Genomic DNA, 8,093 nt, shown 5'->3' with positions numbered 1-8,093 from the left:
TATATATATATATATATATATATATATATATATATATACCTTTAAGTGATTGAGGAAAATTGTTTTACCGAAGTCTCCCAAAATCATTGAAAATGATGATGTGGCATTCTTTATAGTTTTAGAATTTGGCTAGATTTTGTTGACTAAGTCCCAAAAAAGTTAAATCCTATACACAGGAGGCTTAAGAGCATGGAGTCCTTCGAATACCATTATGATGTGGCCATCAAAAGTAAAACTGGGGAGGAGGAGGCGGGCACCGTTTACCGAATTGTTGGGGGATTTTATCCATGTAACCCTCCAATGTCGTGGGGTTTATCCATTGGAAACAGCCCTTACAGAATTGTTGGGAGATTTTATCCATGTAAGCCTCCTATTTATCAGGGTTTTATCCACTTAAACCTCTTATGTGGTAAGAATTTAAATTTTTTAGAGTTTAATTAGCAAAAGCCCCAATCTTAAAACCCTAAAACATTCCACCTCATCATTTTTCGATTAATTTGGGGGACTCCGGTGGTCGTCGTCTTTAAATTATATAGCAATTAAATCTTAATTAATGTCCAAAATTGCCATCTTTAAAATTGGGTGTTATGATAATGCCACCCCTAATGTGCCGAACAAAAAATGCAATTTAGGCGAATGTATTAATAACAAATCTATCTATATCTATACTTTAAATAAAAGTGTGAATATGTCATGTGTTTGTTTTCATTGTGAAAAGACAATCATATCTTTGTAGGACTAATGTTTTTAATAATAAATCAATATTAGTTGTAAAAGAATAAAATTCTATATCAAAAGAAGACAATTTAAGAGTTGTAATACCTCTAAATTACTTGGAAAATTATAAAGTGTATCCAACTAAAAAAAATCAATGTATAAGCAAATAATATTTCTACTTCATTACTTTATTAAAAAAATAAAAAAATATTAATTTACTACGATACAACAAAATTTAAAATGAATAGCATCAAAATAATATATAAAAGGGAAACAAAATGTTGGTCCTTTAATTTTGTCCTTGATTGATTTTGGTCCACTAAGTATTGTCATTATTATTTTTTATTATTAGTTTACAAAAAGTAGTAAATTTAGTTCGATTTAGGATGCTTACTCAATTTTCCGATAATTTTTGCGGGAGTATGCAACGTATCCTTCGGGATTTCCACACAGGTAATGAAATTGATGATGTGGCATGCGCTTAATTATTGGAAACTTTTGTTGCTCATGGGTTTGAACCCTAATCAATTAAAATAAAATTTAATCTCTTTACCACTTATTCTATAAGCCAACAACCACCTTGTATTTTGTATGGTCAACCATTCGACATATAAAACGGATATATGTAGATGTATTTCAATATAAAGTTTTAATAATGTTACAATATATTAAATATTTATAGACAACTAATATGTTGTATTATTTTTTTGTAAAAGAGTTATATCTAAAAATATCGAAATTCTTGCAAAAAAAAAATATATTTTTGTACTTTGAAAATCAATGTATTGTTTTTATTGCTAATATTTGTATACTATTTTAGATTATTATTCTTATTTTATAAATTTATTATTTCTTATTGTATGCTTAAAAGTATTTATAAATCTGTATTAAATTAATAAATATGTTAGAAAACAATATATATTATGTATTTTAAAAAACAATGTATTACTTTTTAATGCTAAAATTTATATATTTTATATAATTATTTATTTTATAAATTTATTCTTACATATAGTATGTCTTTAATTATTTATAAACCTTTATAAAATTAATAGATGTGTTAGAAGAAAAATATATCTATATATTTTAGATAATAATGTATTATTTTAAGGCATTAGTCCAGTGTGTATTGGGGGAGGCAAAGTTTGTCCAGTAACTATAAGAATCTCAATTTTAGTCCTTTATGATTGAAATTTATAGCAATTTTTGTCCTTTCGATCAAAAGTGACCGAAAATTATCAAATCAAATTAGGGCTTAGGGTTTTGGCGACAGATGGACATAACGTGGCAAAGAATGGTCAACTACCTCTAGCACCACCATATCACAGTTGGTCGTCAGAATTTTTTTGCGACAAGTCTTCAGCCAAGCGCACCATACCTAAACTAGCTGTTTGACAATGATTCCTACCCTACTGCATGCTTTTCAGTTGGAGTTCGAATGCACCCCCAGTTGCTAATTATAGTCTTTTTCTAAAATCTAGATTTATTTTCTCTCTCATCAAAATTCGCTGCCGTTTGATTTACCCACTGTTCGATACCACCAACAATCAACTACCCATCCTCCGGCGAGTTGATTGCACCCAGGCCCATCCATTTTCGTCCACAATCCATCTTGTTCTCTCTATTTATATGTCCACCACTTTTTCTGCAGCACCCACAACTAGTTTTTCGTCATATCTCCTCCACCAGTGATCATCTCGTAGGCGGACCAACACTCCTGCGTTCGCCTGCCCATAGTGCACGTATCCCTCCATTCAGTTTCTGTCATCGACACCATCAATTGACTTCTCTTATGTGTTCTAATTTAATTGCAGTTTTAGCCTTATATGTTTTAATTTAGTGGCAATTTTTGTCCTTCCAGCCAAAACTACCAGTCATCAGCAACGTATGATGCCACGTGTTCAAGTTAAGACCACTTGGCAACCGAAACCCTAAACTTCAATTTGTTTGGCTAATTTTTTGATAATTTTGATCTAAAGACCAAGATTGCCACGAAATTACTATATATAGGACTAAAATTGCCAACTTAGTAGTTACAAGATTAATTTGCCACCCCCTATACTTACCAGATTAATTTTGTAATTTTGCCTTACTTTTAATGCTACTTCATGCGTGTGAAAACAAAATGGGTCCCATAAATATGACTATCGTTTGGAATTTGGGGCAAACCGTATGAGTGCTCTGAGGAGAGGACCTGTAAAAAAAGATGTTAGCAATCCGATGTCCAAGTTATGATAAAATAGATCCAAAATAATAAATAAATTCGAGCGAAATTGAGATATAGTAAATGAGATTGATAAAGAATGCAAGAACAAGTATTAGTGTGATTGTAAAGTACTTGAAGAATTGTTTAGAAAGTGAGAGAACCGTCCCCCGTCGGGAGGGACTAAACTTGTGTTTATTGGGGGGTTTGCTCCCTTTGAAGTGGGTCTAATCTGTTCTAAGAAATTCGCGTAGGTTGCTTGGATAAGGGATAAACCCTCCTTATTTGCAGGTGAATGTGTTTTGCAGGAGTTTCCTTCACCTAGGGAGAAACCACATCTGCGAGGAGTCTTTCCTGTAAGGGAGTCCCTTCTTGCTGACTTGTTCCTCCTTGAGCTGATATGATTCAAGGTGGCTGCTAATGTTTAGGTTAACTTAGGGCCTCGTTGGAGTGTGGGCTGCCACATTTATACACCATTTAGGCCGAAAACCTTATTGGGCCATTATTATGGTTCAAGCCGTGGGAGGTCTTGGGTCTCACCTTCCTTCCTTATGCTATCTGTGCTTGTTTGGTTAATCTGTGTGTTTGGGCTATCCTAAGCACCCATATCATTTTTGGCTGGGTGTCCCAACACACATATCACTAATATTTATATATTTGACACAATTATTTATATTTATATATATATATAAATTTAAGATAACAATCCTAAACTGCATCGCCCTAATCCATGGAGATCAAAGAGTTAGATTTATCAATAAGATAGAAGATGTATCAGATTATCTTTCGTATGATCCACAAGGGTAACAACTAAGTGGATTGTAGTTTAAATTTCTTTTCATTTTTAACTCATAAAGCTAAATATTTGATGGGGCTAATTGTTTCCATGAACTACATCGTACAAAATCTCGTAGGCCTTAAAAACAAGGACGTTACCAAGAAAATAACGTGTCTCCTATAAAATCAGTTTATGGGACTGGCGGTGAGAAAAGGAGGATGCCTTGAGGTAAAGAAATGCATGGAAGCTTCGCATGATGGGATTATCACAGTGGCTATGGAGATATTAGACTGTCGGAGAGCACCTCTTCGACTTGCTCGAAATCAATTTGGGAATTATGTTATTCAAGCAGTATTAAAGAAGACTAAGGTTGATTCTTGTATCCATTCCAAGTTCATAAAATATAGATATACACCAGCAAAATCTTCTGACGTTGCAGGAACTAATATGTTTGGTTTATGTGGTTTTAGGAGTACGGTTTCAATAGTCTTTATAATGCAATTATGAGACGGTTGGAGCCTTGTTATAGAGCATCACATGGTCGAACTGCAGGGCGGAATAAGATCAACAAAATATGCATATATAAGTTATCAGTCTATTTTATATGGATGGAGTGCTATCTTTTTGTAGAAATTTTTACCATATAGAACAACAGATTTAAGTACACAAAATGGCTAAATATAAGTGCAAACTTCATTGATATTTAGAACTAGAATTCCCACATAAGTTTTGTAGTTTGGCTTCTGCCAAAGTAGAGCACATCATGTACATAAAACCACAATGTTTGTAATATGGTTAAACAAATCACAAAACAAGCAGCTTTCTTGCTTTACAAAATGTCGGAGCCAACACATTCATGTTGGCAGCTATTCAAGACGAAAATTCACATCCTATGCCAAAAGAAATGCCCTATTTGATAACTTAAAAGAAGCTGGTCAACCTTCTACCTTATCTTCGCGTCCTATGATAAATTATAGTACATATATTCAATATATTGAGAATACTGAAAATTCTATTTATATTAAATAATATTCATACATTTTCACCAATCTTTTAATATTCTATTTATATTAAACTCAAGCATCCGTTCCATTTTCTTCTAAATAACTAGACATTCTAGCTTTGTAGGTCTACACCAATTTATCAATTAACTCATAACAGTCTATTTTTCAAAGTCCCTCATATTTTTATAACTATCATTCTTTATTACATCCATTTATTAAATTATCTAAAAAAATCACATATTCTTTTATAAAAAATATAATATTACTCAAATAAGATTTTCTCATACTACTTAACTGAAAAATTATTTGTTTAGTCTTTTAAGTTTGACTGTTATTAATTTTAGTTCTTTAAAATTACTCATTTTAGTTTTAGTCCGCTAATTTTAAAAATTGCTTAATTTTAGTCAGTTAGCCTAATTTCGAAAAAATTCACCTCTACACAACTTTTGAAGAACAATTTTAATCCATATATACATATCCATTAATTTTGCATCTCTTAACTAATGCTCTCCTAAAATGGTCCAAGAGTCTAGACTTTTGAAAAAAATTAATTTTTTATATTGCACTTAGATCATTAGAATGGACTATTAGCCCTTTATTATTAAAAGAGTAATAAATTAGGCTAAATTAAGGACGAAATCAATGCAAAATTAGTAGATAAATGACTAAATATAATATTGTGAGAGATAGATCATCAAAATTAATTCAGACCAAAATTATAGGACAAAATTTTTTTTCCCCTTCCTAAATATAACTTTCTAATATTTCTATTAATTTTCGTCAATTGCTCACCATTATAGTTATTAATTAAATTCCAGCACAAATAATTAAGTATTTAGTTAATAACCCGATGAAATTGAGTAAATTAATTATAACAATGATTAAATGTAATCAATCAAGTAATTTAATTAACCAATTATACCAATTTAAAGCAAATATGATAATTTATCACTTACTAATTTATAAATAATTAAAGTCATAAAAACCGCGACTAAATACTAATTCGAATAGTATGAATTTCATTTAATAAATGTATTAATTAATAAAATAATATAATAACATATATTAATCAATAAATTAAAACTAAATTTCTTACCTTAGTATCGTCTTTCGGAGATAGTGTGTGTGTTTGTGTAAATATTGGGATATATATATATGGGATTAAATGCAATTTTGATCCTCTAACTATAGCCAAATCTCATTTTAGCCCTTTAACTTATTAGGGTTTGAATTTGACCCTCTATGTACTTTAATTCCTCAATTTTGAGACTCTTTTCGCCGATAAAATATCCAGTCCGCCGGCCGGTGGCCGTGAACTCCAAATCCTTGGATCTCGGCACCATGTTGATGAAAATGGCTGTGAAGAAGCGATAGTCGAACTGTGGTGGTCTGCAACCGCCGTTCGTATGAATCGCAACCAATTGACGTGAAGATGTTGCGGCGGTGAAGGTGAAAGCCCAGTCTTTGTGGTGATCGAAACATGAAATTAATTGAGGGGTTTTGTTCATCTTGAGTTGGGGATTCGAACGGTATGTTGGAATTTTGTGGCCCAAAACCCAAACCCACTCGGTGCCCAAAACCCAAACCCACTCGGCGGCCCAATCAACCGAAACAAAGCCCATTTGGAGGCCCTTTGACACGGTCCGACCCACTACTATAACCCGACCCAAGTTACCTCATATTTATACCTAACCCTAACCTAAATCTATCTCCCTCTCTTCTTCTATCTTCCGCAGTCTGCTCTCTCTCTTTCACTCACTGATATCTGTAATGGCTATCTCTTCTCCTTTTAGCCACCAGTGATTATGGTGGCTTTCCAAAGCCAAGCCAATAGCTTTTGGAAAGCCACCCAAAACTTTCCCTCTTATCTCTCTCTGATATACTATAAAAGAAGAGTCCTTGTCTGTTTCGTGAAATATACTGAAATTTATTTTCTTCCCCTAATCTTTGAGTTCTAAGTGAACGTGAGTAGTGAGTGACTAAAGTGATCTCTGTGATTTGAGGCTCTGTTGTGAGTTGAGGTGCAACCATGGGCTTTGTATTTTCGGTTGATTTTTGGGTTCGATATCTTTGTGACCATGTCCCTATATATTTGGATATGGCATTATCTTGAGCCACTTTCAAATAAAGTTCTTTTATTTGTTTTGTTCTTTATTTTTCCTGTTGATATTCATTAGATCTGTAATTTATTCTTGGTCTTTATTTTATAAAGAGTTTCATACTCCAAATCCACTGTAATAGTTTATTAGGTCCTTTATGGAAAGAAATATCATTGAGGGGTTATACCCTACAGTGGTATCAGAGCTTGCGTTCTGATCTGTACTGCGCTTTGGTGGTGGTAATCCTTAAACCCCTCCTCTCTTATTATCTTGAAATTTCTGTACTGTTATTTACCACTGTTATCCTCTATTGATTTATTATTTCTGCAATTTTTTCTCGCGGTTATAATCCCCCTTATATCCCTCTTGGCCGGACCCTTGAGGTTGTCGGGTATCTGGAAGGGACTAAGGCTGGATAAGCCTCGGACTCATTATCTTTGATTCTTATACTCTATTGCTATAAATTTGTGTGATTGGTATTTTATCTCTGTTCTCATTTTGCCAGATCTGTTCATTTTTCGTGATATTTTGAAGTCTATTCTTATGTTTGTGATATATCTTTAAAATCTATCTATTGTTCTTGTGATTTCTTGACCGTGTCATATTTCTGAAACCTGATCTATTTCTGTAAATCTGTTTTCTAAATCTGTGTGATATTGTGTGGACATTCTGAAGCATTCATTTTGTGATTAAAAACCTTAAAATAAGTTTTTCTTAATTTTTTCTTAAAACCCGAAAGTTTTCTTTGAAACCACTATAGCCGGTTATAACCTACAACCCTTTGATGGTAAAAGTGATTTTTCTATATAGCAACAAAAGATGAAAGGAATCCTTATTCAACAAAAGGTCTTTAAAGCCATTGATGGCAAATATTTGGAAAATATTTCAGAAGAAAAGAAAAAAGAAAATGATGAATTTGCCTATTCATTATTCTAAACTTGTTTGACACTGTTTTACGAAAAGTTGGCAAACACAATTTTTCAAAAGATTTATGGGATAAACTAGAAGAGCTTTGTACTGAAACCTCTTTACCTAGTAAGCTGTTTTTGTTAGAAAATTTTTCAGATATAAACTAGATTTGTCTAAAAAATTGATGAAAACCTTGACGATTTTACTAAACTGATCCAGGACATTAAACTCATTGGTGATAAAAATATTGAGGGGAAATGACAGATTTAGTCCCGTAGGATAGGGTAGTTCTCACTTTCGGTCCCTTGCTTTTCGGGGTCAACAGTTTTAGTCCATTAGTTTTATGAAATTAACACATTTAGTCCCATTTCATCTCTAAAAAG

Source organism: Sesamum indicum, unplaced genomic scaffold, assembly GCF_000512975.1.
Source record: "Sesamum indicum cultivar Zhongzhi No. 13 unplaced genomic scaffold, S_indicum_v1.0 scaffold00206, whole genome shotgun sequence".
NCBI lineage: Eukaryota > Viridiplantae > Streptophyta > Magnoliopsida > Lamiales > Pedaliaceae > Sesamum > Sesamum indicum.
Note: the sequence above shows the minus strand (reverse complement) of the source record.